The sequence below is a fragment of the Eurosta solidaginis genome, chromosome 3 (genome assembly GCF_040869045.1).
Source record: "Eurosta solidaginis isolate ZX-2024a chromosome 3, ASM4086904v1, whole genome shotgun sequence".
Taxonomy (NCBI): Eukaryota; Metazoa; Arthropoda; class Insecta; order Diptera; family Tephritidae; genus Eurosta; species Eurosta solidaginis.
This window is the reverse complement of record NC_090321.1, coordinates 229,526,934-229,552,649: the sequence shown is the minus strand read 5'-3', so window position 1 is coordinate 229,552,649 and position 25,716 is coordinate 229,526,934. Positions and strand designations below refer to the sequence as shown.

Genomic DNA, 25,716 nt, shown 5'->3' with positions numbered 1-25,716 from the left:
TTACTACTTGCGCCCAAATCTATACATCCCGTTTGGTATGCTACACTTGATCGAATGCTATCTGTCGATTCGGTATTCATTTCAAGTATCGCTCTACAAATATCGTTTACCCGTCTGAATGTGAATGAAATTAAAATTCTTTTAGTTGGTCATGAAAACAACCTTAAAAATCAAAGTCGAAACAAAGTCAAAAAAATGAAATTTCGCAGGCTCGAAAATTATTATTTTTGGGTATGCGTAGTGGAACTTTTTTTCCTGAGCCCAAATCCTATCGAAAAATCGATGGTGCGATATCGGTTAATAAATCGACCCAGTCTAGTGCGTATACAGACAAGTAGTATTTCGGACTCCCCAATATTGCCCTCTGAAGGACTTAAGCATGTTTAATACGAATTGTCTCAAATACAAGTTGTTTGTCATTGTCAAAACGTACTCTTTAGAATTGATGCTGAATCAATTTGGTGGAGCCCTTTTCCTGCCGATTCACTCACCTATATATTATGCAATATACTACGTCAGGCAAAGAAGTTTAGGTGTAGCGAAGGAAGGCACACTCATAGCTCGGAGCTTTTAAAAGCCAGTAGCTGTTTTTTTCTCAAATAAATATGTATTAGGTTTTATAAAATATGTTTTACGTGAAATCATAGGTGAGAAAGTACCTAACAAAAGCATAAGTACTTCACGGGCATAAAAGCTGTAACTAAAGCATGGGCGCTTAGAAAAATTTTGTATGACAGCACCTTCTTCACTACCATCTCTCTTGGTAATGATATATTTAGAGTTCAGCTAATTTGTGCGGTAGGTATAATTAGCATGCCACTAATTGAAATTTCCAATTGACTTTTTCATTCATATATTTATATTTCAAAAATCGTCATAATTACTAACATAGTTTAAAAATTTATTTAAAACAAGTAAGGAAGGCTAAGTTCGGGTGTAACCGAACATTACATACTCAGTTGAGAGCTTTGGAGACAAAATAAGGGAAAATCACCATGTAGGAAAATGAACCTAGGGTAACCCTGGAATAAGTTTGTATGACATGTGTATCAAATGAAACGTTTTAATGATTATTTAAGACGTAGTCGGCCTTAGTTCTATAGGTGGACGCCTTTTTGAGATATCGCAATAAGGATGGACCAGGATGACTCTAGAATGTGTTTGTACGATATGGGTGTCAAATTAAAGGTATTAATGAGGGTTTTAAAAGGGAGTGGCCCTTAGTTTTATATGTGAAGGCGTTTTCGAAATATCGACCAATATGTGGATCAGGGTGACCCAGAACATCTTCTGTCCGGTACCGCTAGTTAATTTATATATGTCATACCACGAACAGTATTCCTGCCAAGATTCCAAGGGCTTTTGATTTCGCCCTGCAGAACTTTTTCGTTTTCTTCTACTTAATATGGTAGGTGTCACACCCATTTTACAAAGTTTTTTCTAAAGTTATATTTTGCGTCAATAAACCAATCCAATTACCATATTTCATCTCTTTTTTAATATTTGGTACAGAATTATGCATTTTTTTTATTTTTCGATATCGGAAGAGTGGGCGTGGTCATAGTCGGATTTCGGCCATATTTTATACCAAGATAAAGTGACTTCTGATAAGTACGAGAACTAAGTTTAGTTAAGATATATCGTTTTTTTGCTCAAGTTATCGTCTTAACGGCCGAGCGGAAGGACAGACGGTAGACTGTATATAAAAACTGGGCGTGGCTTCAAACCAATTTTCGCAGAAAACAGTTATCGTCATAGAATCTATGTCCCTACCAAATTTCACAAGGATTGCTAAATTTTTGTTCTACTTATGGCATTAAAAGTATTCTAGACGAATTAAATGAAAAAGGGCGGAGTTACGCCCATTTTGAAATTTTCTTTTATTTTTGTATTTTGTTGCACCATATCTTTACTGGAGTTGAATGTTGACATAATTTACTTATATACTGTAAATATTTAAAATTTTTTGTTAAAATTTGGCTTTATAATCTTTTTTTTTTTTAAAAAAAGAGGGCGTGTTCGTCATCTGATTTTGCAAATTTTTATTTAGCATACATATAGTAATAGAAGTAACGTGTCTGCCAAACATCGTTATGATATCTTCAACGACTGCGAAATTACAGCTTGCAAAACTTTTAAATTACCTTCTTTTAAAAGTGGGTGGTGCCACGCCCATTGTCCAAAAGTGTACTATTTTTCTATTTTGCGCCATAAAGTCAACGCACCTACCAAGTTTTATAGCTTTATCCTTCTTCGGTAATGAATTATCGCACTTTTGCGGTTTTTCGAAATTTTCGATATCGAAAAAGTGGGCGTGGTTGTAGTGCGATTTCGTTCATTTTAAATAGCGATTTGAAATGAGCGTCCAGGAACCTACATACCAAATTTCATCAAGATACCTCAAAGTTTACTCAAGTTATCGTGTTTAAAGGCGGACGGACAGACGAACCGACGGACGGACGGGCATGGCTAAATGAATTTCTTTTTTCACCCAGATCAGTTTGATATATAGAAGTCTATATCTATCTCGATTAGTTTATGCCGTTACGGATTACCGTTATGCGAACAAAGTTAATATACTCTGTGAGCTCTGCTCAGCTGAGTATAAAAATGTAGAAGCAAGAAGAGTAAAATGTTCTGAAGTTGCTACAGAATGTGTATTTATAATACCGTGCGCTATGCAATGCTTGTGATGTTTAATTAATTAAATTATTCGAGTGCTCAATCTTAAGCGTTCGATTACCTGATATCGAATAGTCGTACATCATCGATTATTCGAATAAGTACTCGTTGCCGATAATTCGAATAATCGCTGTTTAACGATTAATCGGTAAACCTGAATCCAAAAAAATTTTATAGTTTTCGTTTTAATTAAACTGTTAAGAACTTTTAATTATACAAAGAGTTTGTATTCATATTCAATTTATAAAGTTTCATCAATATCTTTCATGAGCGGATGTCAGCGTTTTGTGGTGTCAAAGAACTTGTTGACGTTGACTTCCAGTATTTGAGCTTATTAAGGAGAAACCTCGTTCAGATTGTGCTGACGTAGCTGGTATACACAAATACTACATATATGACTTATGAACTGAAGTGTCCGGTTTATCTTGCCACTATTTTCGCAATTATTTAATGATAGGTCAAAACTGTTTATAGAAACATTTCAGGCGGAACTGAAAATTTTCGGAAAAGTTTCAAAACGGTTTGAAATATATAATGGTTCTTAATACAGTTTACGAATTCTCGATTTTGTTCGAAAAAAAAAATTCTACCGAGTCTCGGCTTCTCGCGAGATTCTCGAATCAGTTTTATTGCTGCACTGGCAGTTTCATAGAGCTTAGCTTTTCTTCTCGAGCACAAACGAAAATTTCCACAAAAAAACAAATAAAATAAGTAAGGAAGGCTAAGTTCGGGTGTAACCGAACATTACATACTCAGCTGCCAAATTACAACTTGCAAAACTTTTAAATTACCTTCTTTTAAAAGTGGGTAGTGCCACGCCCATTACTCAAAATTTTACTAATTTCTATTCTTCGTCATAAGGACAACCAACCCACCAAGTTTCATCACTGTATCCGTCTTTGGTAATGAATTATCGCACTTTTTAGGTTTTTCGAAATTTTCGAAATATCGAAAAAGTGGGCGTGGTTATAGTCCGCTTTCGTTCATTTTAAATGGCGATCTGAGATGAGTGCCCAGGAACTTACATACCAAATTTCATTAAGATACCTCAAAATTTACTCAAGTTATCGTGTTTACGGGTAGACGCTTGCTAAATGAATTTCTTTTTTCGCCCAGATCATTTTTATATATAGAAGTCTATATCTATCTCGATTAGTTAATGCCGTTACGGGGTACCGTTATGCGAACAAAATTAATATACTGTGTGGGCTCTGCTTAGCTGAGTATAAAAACACAGGAAGACATGGAATACAATTAATACAGTGACTAAATTGCACGTCGAGAGGCTCACGAGACTAACGAGTATTGCGAGAAACGAGAATCTCGCGGCAAGCCGAGTTTTCGATTTTTCGGGTTTAGAAATTTTCGCGTGTGTTCAAAAAGAAATCGAGAAATTCTCTGAAAGCAGTTACGAACTAGAGTTGACATGTCTCTGAAACAAAAGGCATTGGTGATACTGGGACATTTAGTTTCTTTTCACTCAAGTATGTATTCTAATTAATTAGGTGGATTTAATTTTAATCCAATTTCTTATATTCAAAGTAATACAAAATTGCATTTAAATATTTTGCACACGTATTCCTGGAGCAAAGACGGGCATAAATATAAGGTGAATTTTTTTGAGTTTATATAACTTTTTCGAGAAATCGTCGCTCAAAGCTCTCATAGCAGCCGATTGTTTTCGAGCATACTTTACATCGGAATTGGAAAAGTATAAACCTTCTCCTGTTGTTGTTATTGTTGTAGCAATGCTTCGCCCAATGGGTGTTACCTCTCACAAATTGTCCTTAGTATCTTTTAACGGGAGTCCAAAGAAACTTGCGCAGTTTCAACTGGGGTGGACCAGAGTGAGAAGTGTGTTAGAGGCGTTTGTGCCACATTGCAATTAAAGAGACGCGCGTCCCCTCGGGAGAATGCTTTCCTCTTCTGCAAGTTGAGGGTATTTATCTTTAAAAACGTGGCTCACCGGGCAATTCCTGGCATAGAGGCCCGGCGCTTTTTGAGGATATAACTGAAGTTCTGTTTGTTCCTGGCATAAAGACCCGGCGCTTTTTTGGATATAACTGAAGTTCTGTTTGTGTTTTTTTTTTTCATATATGGCTGTGTTCCCAGGTACCGTAATTCAGCATAGTTCTTGCGGAGATGACTTCTTAAGTCACTGGGAGGTGGGGCCTCTTAAATCAGATGTCTGTTGTGATGCACAGGTTTCTGTTATTCACAAACGATAAGCATCTACTTGTCACCATTTACATTCAGGATACACCGAACAATTTAGGGATGTTTTCAACCTTTTCTTCGACTTTGAAAAATTAAGAAATTAAGAAAGGCTGCTTTGTGCGCGATCTAAGGGAAAACTTTACTACCACCTTTCCGACGAAGAGGACCGCATTACTCCGTAGAGAATACTTCTTATTGCCAACTTCAGTGAAGAAGATACTGAATAGCTAAGCTAAGTATGCTTTATTATCAACTACCCCAAAAATGAACTCCCCCGAAAAAAAAGGAAGAACAAAACGTGCGAGATGCAACCACAGCGTACCCTGAATCTGCCACGAGGGATGACTAGGACAGAAGATGACACCTGTATACAAGTAGCATGCATAACATCATATCGGCTCACATACTGGTATTCCTGCTCCCCACGGTACATTTTTTTTCGACCATGTGCCCGTTTTGCTCCCTTTCGAGTTATCAACAACCAGGATTAGATTAGATAGGCTCGGTATTTTGCTCGGCTTTTACGATCAGTATAGCATTCTGTAGGCATACTCTACTACCCGTTGCCCGCAGGGAGAAACTATTCGAATATTAAAATTCGTTTAATTAACGTACAAAAATCTAAAAACGAATACTCAATTAACCAATTATTCGAAAATTTCTAAAAGCACTAACGCTATGTTTTGTACGCTGTTAGATCTTTTTAAACATATGCTAGTTTTGTGTATACCAAAAAAAATTATAATAATATGATAATTTGAAGTGCTTAATTGTTTTTGTGTCCATTTTGGCTTAGCGGCTACCCGCGCTTTAAAGCAGTTTTTAATTACCTGCACAGCTAATGAAATCTGTTGATATCAAAAAGAAAAACGCCTCACTTACATATGAACAAACATATGTTTTTAAAGGAATTAAATAGACAACAACTTAATTATTGTATTCTGAATAAATATATATATATATATATATATGAACATATGTTTTAAGGTATATATGTACGTGTGTACCTAAATTGCCTTATTGTACATCAACTTTGCGCATGCTCACATGAATTTCGCACGGTTTCATGAACAATCAGTCAAGCATTTGACAAAGCCACATTTCAACCCGTCTGATTTTCCGTACGGTATCTAAGTACTTAGCTTTGTCAGAATACAATACAATACATTTTGGGTCACGCATGCGCAGTTGACCATAGATACAAGTTTTTAATATTGCTGGTGAATCATCATATTGAATTTTGAGCCACATAAGCAGGATTTTATGCGAATTTAAGTATGAATTCACGCTCATTTGTATATAAGTCGTTACTGTGGACATACAGCGTTACCAGGTTGAGAGTAGTTATTATTAAAATACTTGAAAATGCCCATAAAATGTTTATCAAATATAATAATTTTGCTGAGCGAAATTATGCGCTAGCAACATTTAAAATGTGACTACTGTAGGAAGGATAGTCGATGGCGTTAATAGTTCCCATTCCCTTCTTGGTTGCTGTGCCGCCCTTATACCAAAGAATCGAGCTCATGTAACAACAGAGCGCCATTTTGGTGCACATTCTTATGGAATGAATTGGTTCCGTTTAAACCAATTGTTGTGGACATTGAATCTGCTGATATCATTTACAGAGCATTTGGCTACTTCCCGAAGTTCCGACAGTACTTAACTACCCATAGTTATAAGCCTAGTGTGAGCTATGCATAAGCCTAGTGTGAGCTAGGCATTCACACAAGTGATGCGCGACCATTTATTTGCTGCCTTTCTCGCCGCAGCTCCTGAATTTGCTGTTGAAAGGGAAAACTATTCTCTCAGCATGCAGCCCGAGCGGATTGTGTCAACTAATTGTAGCAGTGATCCTAAAAATTGCGTTCTTTGACCTAGTTAGAAGCTCCTCTCTTACTATCCTAATTTTGCTAGGTTTGCTTGGTTATCTTGTAGGTGTTCGAAATGTACAAGTTGGAAACTGCAAACTCCTTGAATCTGCCATCTATGTTGCTTTTGATTGATCGCCTCCACAGCGTCTAGCAGAGCCACTGACATTGCAAGTTCGGCTGTCTTCTCGTTCCCTCAATATTCCTGTCACCAAGTATCCACATAAGTGTTGTGTTTTTGCAATTATCTGCGGCTTAAAACGACTTCTTGAGGCTGCTAACGGCTCCAGACGAAGTTATGGAGGAGTTAAGCGCAACTAACGCTGCATGCTATGTCAGTAAATGCACAGGAGCGTACACGTCCTCTCTTTACTCAGAACTTCCGCTCGGAAGATACTGAAAAACGTTGGAAAGACGGACTGACGGCGAGACCTAAAAATGCTCACAAAAGACACACGCTTCCACGTGGAGCATTTCTTAAAAATGTGGCAACGTAGTTTCCTTCATGCAGCGCTTTTTTATTTATTTGAAATCGCATGGTCTAATGACATCAACATTACGGAAGGAAGACATTCAATACAATGTAGATGGTCATATGTATGTTGTTGTTGTTGTTGTTGTAGCGATAAGTTTGCTCCCCGAAGGATTTGGGGAGTGTTATCGATGTGATGGTTCTTTGCCGGATACAAATCCGGTACGCTCCGGTACCATAGCACCATTAAGGTGCTAGCCCGCCCATCTCGGGAACGATTTATGTGGCCACATTAAACCTTCAGACCATTCCCTCCCTCCCTACCCCAAGTTCCATGAGGAGCTAGGGGTCGCCAGAGCCTCGTCTGTTAGTGAAACAGGATTCGCCGCGGATAAGTGAGGTTGACAATTGGGTTTGGAGAAGCTATATAGTGCGCTGGCAACCTGAAAGGTTGCGCTACACAGCCCCTTGAATCTGGTATTTTAGTCGCCTCTTACGACATGCATACCTACCGCGGGTATATTCTGATCCCCTAACCCGCTGGGGTTGGTCATATGTATGATGAACGTGTATATGGTTTAAAGGTTTTTTCAACGTCTAATGCATGTAATTTCTTTTTTTAACAGATAACCGAGTAGGCTAATAAAAATGCCAACTGTTTTTTTTTATTTTTCAATGCTATTGTGCATTTTTTACTTTTATTTGAGGGTTTGGACGTGTAGATATAAACTTTTGTACGTTTTTATTTGGGAGGATCGATTTTTGCAGAGCGAATATTAATCATATTAAGAAGTTCCCTTATGTATGTGTCGAGTAATTTCTCAGGTGTTTTAACATGGTCTGAAATCTTTGGACAGCTTATGCTAGCTTCTGCCTAACTTTGGGAATAAAATCAACATTTTTTTCTTAAACCAGATCGGAATGTTACTTCTTAAACGAATGCATGCAGTAAAGATATCTTTAAGCTGCTTAACCAAAGATTGTTTAGTCTTCTGCAGCATAATGGGAAGAACGCCATCTATCCGCGGTTATTTATATGGCTAGCAGCTGCTGCACCATTTCTACAATTTGCGCTGCCTCTCCAGGGCCATACAGAAAGTGAGCATATATAAGGATGTCCATGGTTTCAGCTCCTCCTAATTAAGGCAGACAGCTCCTACAAGCGGTACACACACTTGTTGTTTCTGTGAACTTCTTGATGAAACGGTGGCTCGCATGCGCTGCTCTAATAATTGAGATACTATACTCTCTAAGTAGTGGAACTCTTGATCGATGCGCATATAGAGTAAAAAATACATAATAAGTTTATACGTAAAGTAATACGCTGAAAGCTCTGATTTAAAGCTCAGATGCCAACAAAGCCTTCAAATAAAAATTGTAATAATACGAGAAACATTTTAAGAGTTTATTATAATAAAACTTATTTCGTTACCTAGTAAAAGTGTATGGCAATCAGAACCTGCAACTGAGTATATAAAGCTAAAGGCACTAGAACAACAATTTTAAATAAGTAGCGTTTATTTATTGTATTTATTTAACATAGTTACTTATGCATGCACATCTATATTTAGATGCATGTAAACGATGTTTTTACAACTGGTTGACATCTTTCAAAAAATAAAATAATAAAAAATTGTTGACGCCAAAAAAAATTAGCTCATTCTTACCTTGAGTTCTTTTAGATTAACAACTGATAATTATAATTTGTAATTATTCGGTGGTTCATATTTTTTAAGAGTTGCACATTAACGAATTTAATAAGGAGCTTAATAATATTCGTATATTAATTTTGTCAGGAATCTCAAAATTGTAAGTCCTTAAAGGAAAAGAGCTAGACCCACCAATAAGTATATATAAAATGATTAGGATGAAGAGCTGAGTTGATTTAGCCATGTCTGTCTGTCCATCTGTCTGTTTGTATGCAAACTAGTAGTGGCTACCCTTGAGTGATTAATTTTAATTGATAAAGCTCAGACTTAAGCGATGTTGGTACAAGTGTGGCCACCAAGTGTGCCGATCTGCATCCTATTAGCACCAGTTCGGAAGTAGTCAATAAACCTGTAGTGTGAAACTGGTGTTTAATATAACTGTCTCCAATTTTTCGCTGTAGTATTGTCATACAACTTATTCATGAACGTTTCCATACAGTGGCAGAGGAAGAGGGCGGCCCTCACCCCGTTGGAAGCACCAGGTGAAAACAAATTTAAATTCTCTTGGTGTGACCAATTGGCGCCAGTTGGAAGAGCGAATAAGCGACTGGCATGCCTTGTTGGACAGCCATAACCATTTAAACGGTTAAGCACCAATTGTGCAAGAAACTAAGAACGATGATAGGAGTCCATCAGAACCACTAGAGAATAGAGTTGTAGATTTCGTTCGTACAGCTCATCCTAAAATTTCCGCTGTGGTTATCACAGAAAGGTCTAAAGGCCCTACAGAGAATTTTCACCTCCATAATTTCATATACAATAAATTATTTTGCAGCAGCGAACGGGTAAATATTTTTCTACGGATGGAACAGGAAATTTTGCTGCATGATAAAGCCTAAAATATTTTTATTTCATTTAATACTTTTTTTTATCATTTTGTTCCTTATTTGCATACAATAGCGGCAGCTGTTTCGGTCTTTAAGACTATCTACAATGTGTGCGAACGTTTCCCATATTGGTTGTTGTATAATAAAAAAAATAAAAATATTACGAATGGCTTTTTAGTCGTTGGCGTTGGCAACCGGTTGATTAAAGAAGGTAAATAACCCCGCTTTTATGTCGCAAGATATTGTCTTTCGTTTTATCTATGTGAAACTCCTACTATGATTATGAGTAAAGAGCTTACATGCTTTGTGTTTAAGGGCTATTCCAGCTCTGTAAGTAATTTTTTACACATGGCACAATTGATATGTTTAAATTAATGCGTAGTGACATGTTTTGTCTCAAATACGTTCATATACATTTACATACACAGTGAAACCTCCCTTGGGCGAACACTAACCGCCAGCCAACTTTAGTTCGCCCAAGGGCGAAGTACGTTAAACGGAATGGGGGAGCTATTTTACCTTTTTTTTTAAAGGCTAATTTTTATATTATTGTGTTCTAAAACTTAAGTAAGCCAGTGCTCCGCTTGAGATCTTAGCACCTTAATAAAGTTTGAAGGCTTGGACAAGGGCGCCAAAATGTCAAAATACGAGAATGGAACAAAACTAATTGATCCCGTATGGTGTATGGCATACTATGCCGATTAAGTAACAACAAGATCCTGCAAATCGACAGAGATATTGGAAAAAAGGAGCAAGCTGCAGCCGCGTAACCTTCGTATTGAAAACCAGACGGTTATATCAATAAGCTCGCATAGCATAAAAACGAGAAATGCTTTAGGCTGCAAAAAAGCACTTGGCAGAGTTGCAACAGGGAAAGCATACTATTATTGTAGGGCCCGGTGATATAGCCATAGATGGCAACTAGGAGACGGATGAACTGAGAAAGAAGACAATAGCTGTAAATGACCAACCAAGTAAGTAAGTTGCTGTTGTCAGGCGAAGCAGTGGCGACTAAATTGACACTCAGAGCAAATATCGGGAACCTGGATGCAGGGACAACAGTAGGCTCTTAAAAAATTAGAAATATGGATCGCCAACCTGAAGTAATGCGAAAGTGGTACGGGGGTGGGCGACGGTTCCAAAACTGGGGCTGTTTTTTAGTCTACGGACACACGGACGGCAGCAATTATGGTGCAGGCATTTTTCAGCCCTCCCGAAAAAAAAAAACAAAACGTAAGTTGTGCAACTAAGCATAGGACTGCAAGGTGTCAAAGATTACGTCAAATCAAATTTTTAGGTCTTGAAGCCACTTTGGGGTGGGCCCTAGGTAACTTCTAGTATTTTCCAGGAGGACGTAGTTATTTCATAACATAGGTCATGGTTCTTCAGAACTTTTTTCAGTTTGGTCGTCGAGTAAGCTTCTGCTGGCGCTATGGACACATTCAGTTTATGTGAAGTACTTAAGGACCGATTAGTTCTACTTAACGTAACTTCGAGCAAGAAGAGGTTTTTGATTAAATTGTTATGGAAGTTGTCTTAGTGTCCGCCGATGATTCGTGTCCTCTTAGTAGAGGTTCCTCTTGCCATTTTGTATCAAATAACTGTCCGATAGGTGTCCACCTAACAGAGGCGCCAGTTATGGGGGTTTTCGCTGTAAATGCACAAGTCAACAGTAGTAAAGTCGTTGGCGGTACAAAAAAATTATTTTATTACATTGTCGTAAGAGTAAGCTTAACTTAGGAGTTAACTTAGGAAGCTAGTTTTGTAAATTTTTTCCAAATATTGGAGGCGTTGGCTCATTTAAATGTGGAGATTTTGTAAATAATATAATCTCGTGCTTTTACAAATTACCAACAAATAAATATGTATATTCGTATAAAACTGTTTATTGCTTACTTACATAACAGAATATTATTATTATTATATGTAATATACATAGGTACAGTAGCGAACATAAAAACAGTAGAGAAAATTGTTATTAAAGTTAAATTAAATTGTTTTTTATTCTCAATATTTTATGAAATTTTGCAAACCAATCTCAAAAGAGTTATCGAAATTTTTATTTGGAGTTCTCTAAATTTTTGTAAATATGCAGTTAGTAGGCCAACAAATTTTAATCTAACAAAGTAAAAGTTAAAGTCCTGTCGAAATTCGCATTGGTTTTCGAAATATTTTTTTTTTCGAAAGAGCCTTTTAGATTTTTTTCATAAAAAAAATATTCACTCGTTGTGTAAGGGAGAATCTAAAACACAGTTCAGAAAAAAAAACTGTCAAAAATCAATGAGAATTTTCAGAGACCTATTGGGGTACAAAACTGCACACTCAAAAGAGTTCAGAGAACAACAAATAAAAAGTTCGAAATTTTCGTAAACTTTTTTTGAATTTCCGAATTTTTTCGAAAACTTTTTTGAAATTCCATAGTTTTAGCTACAAAATTTATAGAAAGTTTTTCTTATAATGTCGAAAGAAAAAATAATTAAATTGGCGAAATTTGAAACTGCTATTTTTCTGTTCAATGCTGTATATGTACGCTAAAGGTCTTATATAACTCGTATTAACAGTAGTGAATGACAATTTCTTTGGGTTGCGCGGGATGTGAAGTAGTATTTTTTATATGAGGGCACAGCCCACAAATAAATAGAGACCTACATATTTTCCAATGACGGTTTCTTTTATGAAAAATAAGTTGCCCTGTGACACAACAACAATTGATTTATATTACTTTGGTCTGTAAAATAACTGGATGCGTGGACAACAAATGCTGCCATTTTGTTACATACAGACGGCAATACTTTGTAAAATGAAATGAGAAAACTGAATAGAAATATCTTTTTCCAGAAACACAAAACGTTATAAATACTCGAAATTTTTTTGCAAAGCTCCAAGAACTCAACTTCAGCTTCTTTTGAAGCTATGCTTCATACAGAGAGGAAAATACCTCAAAGTGAATGCTGGCATGAATAATCTTATACTATGCACCATATTTTTAGCCCACCACTCTAAAATGGAGAGAGGCTTGAATTTACATCGGCTCTTAAACAATTCGGATTTATTTTGTAAGTAGTATAGAAAGTAAAAGTTTAAAGTGCTCGTTGGTTAGAGCTTGAAAAAAAGAAAGATATACTTAGCAAAATTTTATGCGTAATTTGATTTTTACATTTTACTAGCAGGTCCGGCAGGTGTAGTTCTGCTCTACTTTGCAGAGTTTTTAATTCTTTATTCCTCCTCTCTCTCTCTTTCTCCCCCTCTCACTCTCGCGTTCCCCAACTCTCTCTCTCCCTCCACCGCTTCCCTTCTCTCCCCCAATATCCCTGTTTTTAATTTCCTCTGGCCACACTCTGTGTTTTTTTCTCTCCTCGTCTCTTTATGTCTCCATTGCCCTCAGGTTTTCCATACCCGCTCTTTTATATTTTCACCTTTGTCTAACTTTATCTCTTCCTCTTCTTTTGCTTCACCTTTCTTTTTCCTTCGTTTTCTCTTCCTCTCCATTCTAGAATTTCGCTTCCCAAAAAAGAGTATGCGAAATATTAATGCTGACACAATATAAATTCAATTTTTTTCGCATTGATGCGTCCTTGGTCCACTACCGGGCTAGACAGTGTCCTATATACCAGATAATTTAGATAACGAGGTACCAATGTAGGCAGTGGCATCCTAAGTACGATTAATTTTTATATATACAGCTTTCTTGCGAGTTTGAACAACATCAGCTGAGTGGTGTTCGAGAACGTTGACTTAATTTTGTCTTAACAAATTAGTTTTAATTTTAGAATTCTTTATCGTCCAGAATGAAGTAAAATGGAGGAAAATGACAAAAAATAAAAAACACGGAAAACAATTTTGGAAACTTTTGTACTGAATTTTACTCCTAATATATTTTGGAGGATTCCATCTATCATAAAGCAAAATATTATGTATATTTACATACGAATATACAAAAATATATAAATTTTGTTTAAAACTTTGAATAAAAAAATATGTCTCAAAAAAGTTATACTTAAATTGGGTTTGTTGCGTAAATATGTACACTCAGAGAAAAACGCCGTTCTAAAATCTAGCACCACCGGACTCAATTCAAACTTTTCATGTTCTTACTTTTTTGTTCTTGAAAAGCGAACGACCTGTTCTTAAAACAACAATCTTGTTCTTGAACTGACACCATCTACTTGAAAAGAGAACGGCTGGTCTTAAAATATGAACAAATGTTCTATTAATGAGAACGTTGTTCTTAAATTAAGCCCAAGAAAAAAGAAACGGTACAATTCGTGCGCACTACAATGTTAAATACAACATTTGGCGCAAGCTATCAAACATTCGTAGTGGCCCAACGGCTATGATGTTGCGGTTGCGATTGTGTGGCGCGAGTTCGAACGCCGTCAAACTCTGAAATTTTTTTAAACGATTTTTTTATGTTATATTTTTTTAACTCATATTTTTCTTTCATTTCCATTCACATATGCACGGGTAATTCTCAAACTTGTTATGAAATGTTTTAAGTATATATTCAGATTACATCAATAAAAACAAGAATTCCTCAATAAGAGAAGGCCATAAAAAGTGCATATTATGATTTTTTTTTAATTTTTGGACTTTAATAATATTTTTTTGTTATTAATATTTTTATTAATGACAAAAAAATTATTATTAATAAAAAAAATAAATAAATTGGTACTAGTTGTAAAATTTTTTACCCCCCCCCCCCCCCTCGCCCCCAAAAGATAAAGCACAATCCGTTCTTGAATTGAGACCGGAGAATGTTAAATCCATCACAAATCGTTCTCAAAGCGTGAGAACGAAAGATCTTAAATCAAGCCCAAGTAGTGCTTGAAATGAGCACAGAAGGTTCACGCATCAATACCAAACTAGTCATAAAATACGAACGGTGTGCTTGGAAAAACCGTTCTTAAAACAAGCCCATCGGTCACGAGTTAAGAAAAAACGTACTTAACAGACTTTTGTCAACGAATGTTCTTAATTTTGAACTTGTTTCGTTCGTTTTAGAACGATTTTTTCTCTGAGTGTATGTGATGCCGGAATTATAATGCAATGAAATAACTAAAAAGGTCACACTCACATACTGACATGCATAATTAGATACGCTACAGAGAGCTAATGTCGTGAAATGATCTCGCTAAACGCGTGTTCTAACGTTTGGTTCACAGCGAGCAAACACACAACCTTCTTTTTTTAAACTATGTGTTTTTGTTGCGCGTATTTTATTTACAGCTATGACAACAAACATTTTATGATTTTTCGCGTCAATTTAGCAAACTTCCACGTCGTATTTTTTGTTAACATTATATTAAAAAATAACCATCCCACATAGCTCAACTTAAAAATGCAAAAATCCGTTCCCAAATAGGAGATTTCTGTGCGGAGTTATTTAATACGATGTAGATTAGCGAACCCGACAGATTTTGCTCTGCCCAAACATTGGCCTTCATGTACTTGAAAATAAAATTATGTCTCTCCTTTTTATTGTTCCACATATCCATTGTGACTATTTACTTCAAAGAGATATATACTATACAAAATTCTATTTGGATAGCAGATGCCATAACCAATTTTCCCTTATCCCCCGATTTTCTGGAGGTATTGAGAATAACCTTCATATAAACAGTGTTCCAAAATGAATACCATCAAAGAATTGAGTATGAAAGTTCACATGTTTATGGGAGTGGTCATGCCCTTTTTCTCTTACGACACGTTTGTTTGAGGAATTGTAGTATATATAGTATATATAGGCAATTAATGTTCAATTTTTCATTATACTTATTCTTATTCTTATTCGTTTTCTGATATCGTTTTATGTGGCCACGTGTAACTTTCTTGATCATTGGCTCCAAGTCGCTTCTTACAGGCACGTCTACCGCGGGAGTATTCAAAGCCACTTAGCTCTCTGGAAAACTTGATACGCTCTAATATACATACATATATACATACATACATTCATAATAGTTGTCATCAAGTTATATATTTTCATATCAGATTCAATATGCAAATGAGATGTGCAGTGTGCGCATAACCTTGAAGTGAGAATGTCAATTAAAACATTTACGCCTTTATAAAACTGGAGAAAAAATAGAATACACTGCAGTATTAAAATAAATAAACAACTTAAAACAAATTGGAGATATTAATAAAATTAGCAAAATAAATAAAATGCTAAATATAGTCTGAATTGTTAATAAAAACAAACAAAGAGCATTTACATATTTACATAAATAGCCCCATCTATTAAATATGACATAATGAAAATTATAAATAATAATAATATGGGTTGTGTAAATCTACATACTATACATACACATGTATGTATGTACAGGCAAACTGCCACTTCTGTAAATATTAGGCAGACAGTTTAGATTAGCACTGAGTTTGAATTTGTCAAGCGCGAAGTCATGTATATATATATATATGTATATAAATTTTCATGCTTCATATTAAGTAACGTATTTCCACAAGAATCATTTTCTGGTCAAAATCTTGGAGAGATTAATAAATGGATATATTAAATCAAACATGAATAAAGTATTATTCTCTTCGGAACAACCGAAACGAGCAATGATCGACAGTCTCGATTGAAGCACATCCGGCCTTAGTTAATTGGACCGGCTCTATTATTAAGCTACAGAATGATCACGTCGCAATGGGGTGTACGTGAGGCCACAAAATCTGTTTACAAAGGAACGCCGCTGGGTGAAGAATTGTCACCAATGCTGTGGACGCTGGTCATTAAACAATAGCTTAGGCGGTTTGACATAGGACTAGTCACGGCGTATGTAGATTACGTTTCAGTCTTCAAAGCGGCAGATTATTCAGCTCCCTAATGGATCAGACGTTTAGGGATGTACACACCTGGGCATCTGGAGTCAGGTTAATAGCCAGTGCGGAAAAAAACGATTTAATTGAATTAAACCTTAGCTAGAACGGGTAGCCTACAAGAAAAGGACAGCACAAAATGTATAGGCATTATAATAGATACTAAATTGCCGCGGAAAGTCCATGTGTATGCAAGAAGGTGCTAGGATAGACGTGGGCCCTATCGCCTTAATTTTTTCTTTGGGTATTTACTACAATTGGCAAGCCCAAACTTTACTATGGGGTTCTAGATTGGTGAAGAGCCACTAAACCATCACTCCCGTGCCTGAGCTTCGAGAGAGATCTGAGGGCCACGAAAGAGATGGAGGGTTGGCGCAAGGGTACGAAAATGACAGAACATAATATATACGTTTGTATAACGGAAGTGATCGGATACGCTGTTAACTATTTCGAAACAGAAATAAGTAGATAGTTCAGGTTACCCGATCACTGTTGTGTACTTCAGGTGGAAATTGTAGCCATGAAGAAAGCAGCAGAAATTCTGAAGGAAGCGTGTTTAAGCTGCAGTCACGTCAATGTATAAACTAACAGTTAGACGGCAGAAGTATCCTGGAATGCAAGCAAGCATTGCAAAGACTTCGCTCAGACTAAACCATATATCTTACTGGTTTCCCTGTCATAAAGGGATATAAAGTAAGAAGAAGGCGCCAGCACTCCATGAATCGACGGTAGATGCCCCAATCCGTGTGCAAAACCAAAAGAAGACCAAAGGGGCATATATCCGTTAAGCAGGAAAGGGGTAGACAGAAGCATGGGGCTGCAAAGTTTCTTAGACCCTAGGCATACAATATACATATATCTAAATAGAGGAGATGTAAGGCTCACGATGGGAATACTAACTGAACATTGCTTCTGGCGTCGCCTGCTTATAAGTTGTGCCTCGTCAGTTACAGCTTATTTTGGAAATGCGAGCTCGCGAGGTCAAGATTCTTGCTACTGAGGGCAGAGTTGACAGATATCGAGGCAGCAATTAAGCTAAGACCTAGAAAACTTCTAGTATTTACCAAAATGGACGGAGTTATTTTATGACGTATTTTATGGTACCTAAATGGGGTTTTTCGTTTGGTCCTCAATCAAATTCTGATAACACTATGGACACCTTTAATCTATATGAGCTCTTTATAAATACTAAAATTTCTACTTTAATCACGGTTCGATACCCTTCATCCATTTGCTTTTGGGGCAAAGCTTTTGATATTTTTTACCTATTTATTTGTTTTCTAATGACCACCCTAATGCACATATATGTCTCATGGGCAGGTACCTATCTAATATGATCTACATGCCCCGAGTGTTGAGACGCCTGTTCGCTATTTACAAATTGTCATGTTATCAATGATTTAGAAAATTTGCATGCAATGAATGAAATTTTTTAGTTATTCGGTTTTAACTTCGTTTTGCTTGGCACACGTCGAGTAGGTGGATGGGTTGTACTACGTGTAGTGAATGGGAATGCGCAAAATTCTTAACATATACATATGCGCCCACTAGGAAAATAAGGTAAACTTAAGTTGGCATCATCCCAAGTTTTTATTACCATAATGGTACAATTGATGTAATATCCTTTCTTTAAAGATCGAAATACTGATGTCTGGAACAAACCAGAGATCGCAAATAACTGTTCGCGAAACCGATATTTTCAATTAAAACAGTTTTTCAATGACTTAAATGCCGGTACTGCTAGTTACGGAACTAACGGAGAAAGACCGCTTTCCAAGCAAGATAAAGAGATTGGTCAGTGAGCGGGAACAACTGATTACGAAAATAAATCACGCTCAGTTAAGACATACCAATATGTTAGCCAACATAGTCACTGAGAAAGAAAAGAAATGAAAAAGAAAGGAAAGTAAAGAAAAGGAGAGGAGAGGAAAAACGGAAGTAAAAAAGAAAATTATGGGAAATTAAAGTGAGGAAAGAAATGAAAAAAAGAAAAATTACCGTTATCGGCGGCATGTTATGCATTTATTTTGGATGAGTTATCGGGTTGTTATCTATTTGTTATTAGTGAGGTTTACACGAGTTAGCGATTTGTAATAGAAATGTTATACATTTGTTATCGATAGCAAACGATGCTACTGACTTATCTGTTTATTATCAAAAAAAAATGTTAATTCAATACAGAAGAAATATCGATTTGCTATTGAAAAAGTATCGACTTGTTATCGAAAAAACATCGTTTTGTTATCAAACAAATTTTTTTTGCTATCGAAAAATTTGGAAAGGGGTCGAAAAAGTTATAGATATTTTTCGATAGCAAATAGAAAACTTTTATTAACAAATCGATATGTTTTCCAGAACAAATCAATAACTTTCGATAATAAGCCGATAACAAACCAGAAACATGCCGATAACAATCCGACAGTAATAACAGCCCGATAAATTTTGGTATTCATAAGAATTTTCCCCATTTGTCCCAAAATTATCGCTAACATAGCCACAGAATTATATAGAAATGGCTCCAAAATGATCCCATTACGATCTCAAAATCGACTCGACATAATACCGAAATTATCCCGAAGTATTCGTGCAAATATTCCCGAACTGTTTCTTGTGGTACTACAAGATCTCAAATAGTCCCTTAATGATCCCAGTATTACTAGAAACGTGTCTAGAAATGATCACATGACTCCAACAAAAAAAAAAAAAAAATACTTGCGGAACATAGTATGATATTTCTGAGGAATACCAATTATTTGCAGACCGGCCACCGTGGTGTGGTGGTAGCGTGCCCCGCCTAACACGCCGAATATCCTGGATTCCCGATCTGAGAAAAGCAACGTCTAAAGCTTAGAAACCAGTTTTTTCAATTAGACGAAAGTTTTTTTAAGCAGGGTTGCCCCTCAGCAGTGATTTAGCAAACACTCCGAGTGTATTTCTGCCATGAAAAAGTTATCAGTGTAAACTAATCTGCCTTGCAGATGCCGTTCGTAGTCGGCATAAACATGTATATTCCGTCCCGACAAGAAGCTCAGCTTAAAGCTCTTCTGAGATATACGACGCCCTGAATTTATTTGTTTAATAATAACATAATGTTAAGTTAATATGTAAAGTTAACAGTATGTTAATTATAACAGACAGGGACTTACCATTCCCGAAATTTTTCCGGCCGGAAAAGTATTGAAAAAAACCTTTATTTCTTAAGCTTTATCAGTAATAATGAGAAAATATTTGAAAAAAAAAAAATGTATTACTGTGAAGGACCGATTTTGGTTCTTGGTTGCTATTCGTGTTAAACGCAATAGCTTTTTCTGATTAACTGTTAAATGCATTATCTGCTTCCAACTAAAGGTAAACCAAATATTATTTTTATTCTGGATGGTTGAAAACAAATTTATATTGTTCCATATTTTTGACAAGCTTATACATATTTGTTTAACTTGTATATTTGTATGTATGTAACTCTTTTTTACAAAAACGTACTACGCCAGAAGTAGAAATGTCAAAGCTGCTAAAAAAGTACCAATTAGCTGATTTACTTTCACCACCTGTATGGTACGGCCATGATGAATCTACATATTTGTCTAGTTGTAGTGTTTTTTCAAGCTCGCTTGCAAGAAAAAGCAGGTAATTATTCATACAAAAATGTTACGTATACGCACCGGTACCCGTATTTTCAGTTGGTATTTGCGTGTAATTGGTTAGTTTGTAATAAAATAATTTGCTTATTTTGAAAATTTTTAAGCCGAAAATTCTATTAAAACCAGCGTGAAGAAACACAAATTCTCGCTTGAAAGTGAGGTCTGCTTTGGGGTTCCAAAAAATCGTCAATTATAAGCAAGTTTGTGTTTACCAATTGCTATTTTTTCTGTGCATGGTGTTTATAAAAATGTATGCATTTATATGTAAAAATATATAAAAATAGTTTTGTATTATAACGTTCTTTAAATTTGATTTGCAAATAAAATTTTAATTTATTTCAGTCGCGTGGCCATAAATTAGACTTACCGAAAAAATTGCCAAATATTGCTGACATTTTTCTAAGCTTTTTTCGTTTGCTTTCAAAAGCTTTTGCCTCTTTTATTATATAGTTAAACATTCGAAACACGTTTGAAAAAAAAATGGCGAAATGACAGTTCTAAAATATATACGAGCAACATGTCGCTTTAGAAATTACATATGAATTGAATGACAGAATCATTCCAACACGTTTTAATTATTTCGCATCCGTGAAACGTAAATTCTCTGACTATTACAAACCTCATTTTGTATAGATTTAAAATAAATATAAAAATAACCTCCGAAGAGATTTTAGGCGGAGCTTCTTTTCCGATTTGTGTCGTGCTCCTTTTAATTTTTCCTACAAATTGGCGGCACCGGTCCTACTTGTTTTATGCCGGCATCTGCAAGGCAAATGAGTTTTCACAGCTTTTCATGGCAGAAATTCACTCGAAGTGCTTGGCAAACACTGCCGAGAGGCGACTCCATTCAGAAAATTTTCTTCTAATTAAAAAAAAGAATTTCTAAAATTTTGATGTTGCTTTTCTCGGGCCATGAACCCAGGATATTCAGTGTGGATGGTGGAGAACGCTACCATCACACCACGGCTTCGTTGTGGAAGAGGGGGCGAAGAAAGCCTTGCGCCAAGGTATGTATGCAAGAGGGTGCTAGGCTGCACGTGGCGCCTATCACCCAAACTCTCTCATGGGGTATTTACGGCAATTGTCTAACCCCTATTTTACTTAGGGGTCCTTGTTTAATGGACAGCCACACAAAAAATTACGAATACCAAAAAACTTGAAGGGGTATGTAGAGTATCAATGATAAGCATAACGGGAGACCTGAAAACTACCCCGACAGCAGCATTGCGTGCCAATATACGCTCCCTCCTGCAGACCTAATGGCCAAAAATATCGCGCTAGCAACTGCAACAAGGCTTAAGGCCTCGGAGTAGCTAGAGTGCATGCTTATAGCAATATGGCGCCATCAATATCGGGCAAGCGAAATAAATGGTCCCGTGCCTGAGTTTCGAAAGATATCTTGGGGCCATGATTGAGCCGGGCGGTTGGCGCCAGGGTGCAGAAATATCAGAAAATACTTCACAGAAATAAGTAGAACCTACAGGCTGCCAGATTAATGCAGCATCTTTCAGGAGAGAGAAAGCAGCAGATATTCTAGAGGAAACGTGCCTAAGCTGCAGTTCCGTCAAGCGGCGATTAAGGCAATAATCTTACACAGTACTTCATCAAGACGTATTCTGGAATGCAAAGAAGCATTGGATAAATCTGTCTCAGGCCGGACCATACATCATAATTGAGTTTCCGGTCATTAAGGGACAGAAGGTAACAAAAAGGATGATAAGTTGGCAAAAGGTGTTGCAACACTCGCTGAATCGACGATTGGCGTCCCAATCCGTTTGTTGGAAATCAAAAGGAGACAGGAGTTGCATATGATCTATAAAGTAAGAAAGGCGTGAGCTTCACTTGTCACTCAAATGTCTGAGATAATTTGCAAAGCTTACGACATTAGAGTCACAAAGTGGCTCATATCTCTGCAGAAAGGACACTTAAGCCTCTCGATGGACACACACACTGAAAACTGTTTTTTGGCGTCACGTGCCTAGAAGTTAGGACCCGTCACTAACAGCAGATGTAGGAAGTAGATGTAGAATTGTAGAAAATTGTTCCTTAAAATTAAGGAAATTAGAGACTCTCGCTCATGAAATTGAAATTCACTCAATTGAAAAAAAAATTGTTTATAATTTACGGTAAGTGTTTTCTTCTGTGAAGAACAAAAAACCCGATTTGTTGATTTAACTCTATTGGTTTTTTCTCAAGATTATTTTCTAGCCTTGAGCCCGAAAAAGATAGAAATTATAATGTCACTATCCGCAGTGATAAGCAAATTGTTTTCCGTTGATATATTCAGATTTAACGATTTTGAAATCGCTCGAGGGCAGATCCAAAAAGGTCATAAATGCCCTCTACCCCTCTAAAGCGATCGTATATTAAATGAGGGGCTTGAAGCACAGTCAGCACGTTAACCAGCATACAGCGGTCAGCTGCAATACTTTTATCAGGGACACTACCTTCCGTACCTACAAAGACTTCAGAGGTTATGCTAAACCTCTACTCAATTGACCAGGGAACCATAGTGGAATTCGTTCGTCAACTGTTTATACCACTCAAACCCTTCCTCTAGACAACAAATTCTCTATCAGAATTCTAAAGTGACACTAATAGGTGCAGAATTCATGGCAATTTTCATGGATGACTTCAACCTGGATAACAATCTGGTCTGTCGTGTCTACTCAACAAATCTTTCGTTCTCCTTAAGTATAAGGCCGAACCGAACCGTTACATCGTCTTTCAGGCAGAACTAACATCCATAAAGAAGGCTATCCGATGAATATTATCTATGAATCTCACAATCCTTGCAATTTACTCTGACATTCAGGCAGAGCTCGAAGCTCTTCAAGGCAGGAACATTTTGTCAAAGGTTGCAAAAGAATACTTAACGAACTAGCCTCTCGGTGCATCAAAATGGTGATGTGATTCCCAGGCGAAGTAAATCAGGTAAGGCATATCGCTCCTCCCTACTTTCTCGTGTCTACATTTACCGAAAAATCCAATGTCGGATTAACACTAGAATCCATCTGTGATGTGTATCGACAAACTACGTTCATTGATCGTGATAACAACGGGAAAATATCTGATGGGAATGCACCGCGAATGCATGCGTATCCCAATGAATACCATCTGCTGAAGCTGTAGGGACGAAGTGGCGATGGAAGGTGTTAAACTCTTCCGCTGCAGTTGACCCTCGTATTGGCTACTTAGCAGAGCTTGGTTTCTCTGAAGTTGAATGCACGCTTTATTAGATGTACAAAGTTGTTATATGTAAAAGAGAAATTGCATAAGTTCAATCATTACTATTTTGCATATAATTCCAATTATCAGATCTGTATATAAACGACTCAAATATGTTAATTCTGAATGAACACTTACTTAGCGCTGGACACAAAAATATCAGCGGTAATTTCCGTCAATCAAATTTTTCTTTTTCTGTTCTATCTAACGTATTTAGAATTTTTTGGAGTATGCAGCTTTGTAGCCCAATCTATTTTAGTCTAACAAAGTACCCGTAATAGGTCCCTCAAAACCTAAAAATTTTAAGTTAAACGGTTTTATTTAAAACAATACTTACAAGAAGTAATAATAATAATAAAAGCTAGAAAATAAGTAGGTAGGCCCTAGGTACTAGTCATCACACTTCTCATCAATCTAGGGCATTGATCAGACAATTAAAAAAGCATTGGACACGTAAAATTTTATATTTTTGATAGTCATAATTAAGACCAACTGAACCTTAATCAGGTTATGCTACGCCTCACATTTTTAGAAATTTCACGCGCCCAACGCTTTTATTTAAATGTCTGATCAAACTAATTATTTATTTAATAGTATTATTATTACTTAATGCTTATGTAAGTATTGTTTTCAATAAAACCGTACAACTTAAATTTTTTATTATTATTTTTTTTTTTCAAGTTTTTAGTCTTTATTAATTGCCTATTATTTCTCATTCTGTTTAGTTCATTTAGTGACTCATTATTACAAGGACTCTTTTCTGACAATTTTGTTACAATCTAAGCCCTCAATACATAATCCTTTCAAAGACTTTACTCGACTCGGCGCAACGTATGCTTGTCCCTCTTCGAACTCCAAAGTATTTTGATGTCATTTTTACCAGACTTTATGTAATATTTGTTCCAAATATGAGCCAAATCGGACCACAAATACAACTTTTTTGTAATATCTCGATCCTTTCGCCACCTGGCGGCGATTTTTTTCCTATGTCGCTTTCTATTCAAATATGGAATATGTGTTCCAAATATGAACCTAATCGGAGCATAAATACGGTTTTTTTAAAATCTCGATCCTTGCGCCACCTAGCGGCATTTTTTCTTATTATTGCATTGTCATCGTATTCTGAACTATATTCTAAGTTTCAAGCTTGTAGCTTATCGGGAAGTTACTTAAATTTCAATTACAAAATTCTGTTCGCTACACAGAGACTAGCTAAATAAAACCGTTTAAAGATCATTGAAAATGTTTCTTGAATTATTAAAAATAGGAATAAAAGATTTTTATTCACGAAATTTAATAAAAATTGCCATTATTTTCGAGCTCGCTATTGGATACGAACAATCGCTTTAGCTTTTTTTCATACGCGTGGCAAACATATTTTTATACCCAGCTGTACTTGTGCACAGGGTATTATAACTTTGATGGGATAACGGTTGGTAGTACAGGTATAAAGGAAACGAGGTAGGTATAGACTTCCATACATCAAAATCATCAATATCGAAAAAAATGTCCTTAAGCCATGTCCGTCCGTTAACACGATAATTTTAGCAAATATTGAAATATCTTCACCATATTCTGTATACGGGCTTATCTGGGCTTAGAATATATTGTTAAAAATGAGCGAAATGGGACGATAACCACGCCCAATTTTTCTATATCGAAAATTCATAAAATGGTAAAAACGAGATAATTCAAACCGAATACCGCTAAGCTAATGAAATTTGATGTAGGTGGATTGGTTTTATGACGAAACAAGGTAGGAAGGCTAAGTTTGGGTGTAACCGAACATTACATACTCAGTTGAGAGCTATGGAGACAAAATAAGGGAAAATCACAATGCAGTAAAATGAACCTAGGGTAACCATGGAATGTGTTTGTATGACATGTGTATCAAATGGAAGGTATTAAAGAGTATTTTAAGAGGGAGTGAGCCATAGTTCTATAGGTGGACGCCATTTAGGGATATCGCCATAAAGGTGGAGCAGGGGTGACTCTAGAATGCCTTTGTACAATATGGGTATCAAACGAAAGGTGTTAATGAGTATTTTAAAAGGGCGTGGGCCTTAGTTCTATAGGTGGACGCCTTTTCGAGATATCGCCATAAAGGTGGACCAGGGGGACTCTAGCATTTGTTTGTACGATATGGGTATCAAATAAAAGGTGTTAGTGAGTATTTTAAAATGGGTGGGCGCCTTTTCGAGATATCGGCATACACGTGGACCAGGGGTGACTCTAGAATTCGTTTATACA

The 25,716-nt window shown here is 36.4% G+C and overlaps 1 protein-coding gene across 7 annotated transcripts in view; it reads left to right on the top strand.

Annotated features, from left to right (window-relative positions):
* The window catches only part of LOC137245182 (uncharacterized), a 118,088-nt gene that overhangs the window by 81,455 nt on the left and 10,917 nt on the right, over window positions 1-25,716 (top strand). The gene's annotated exons all lie outside the window — the stretch shown is intronic.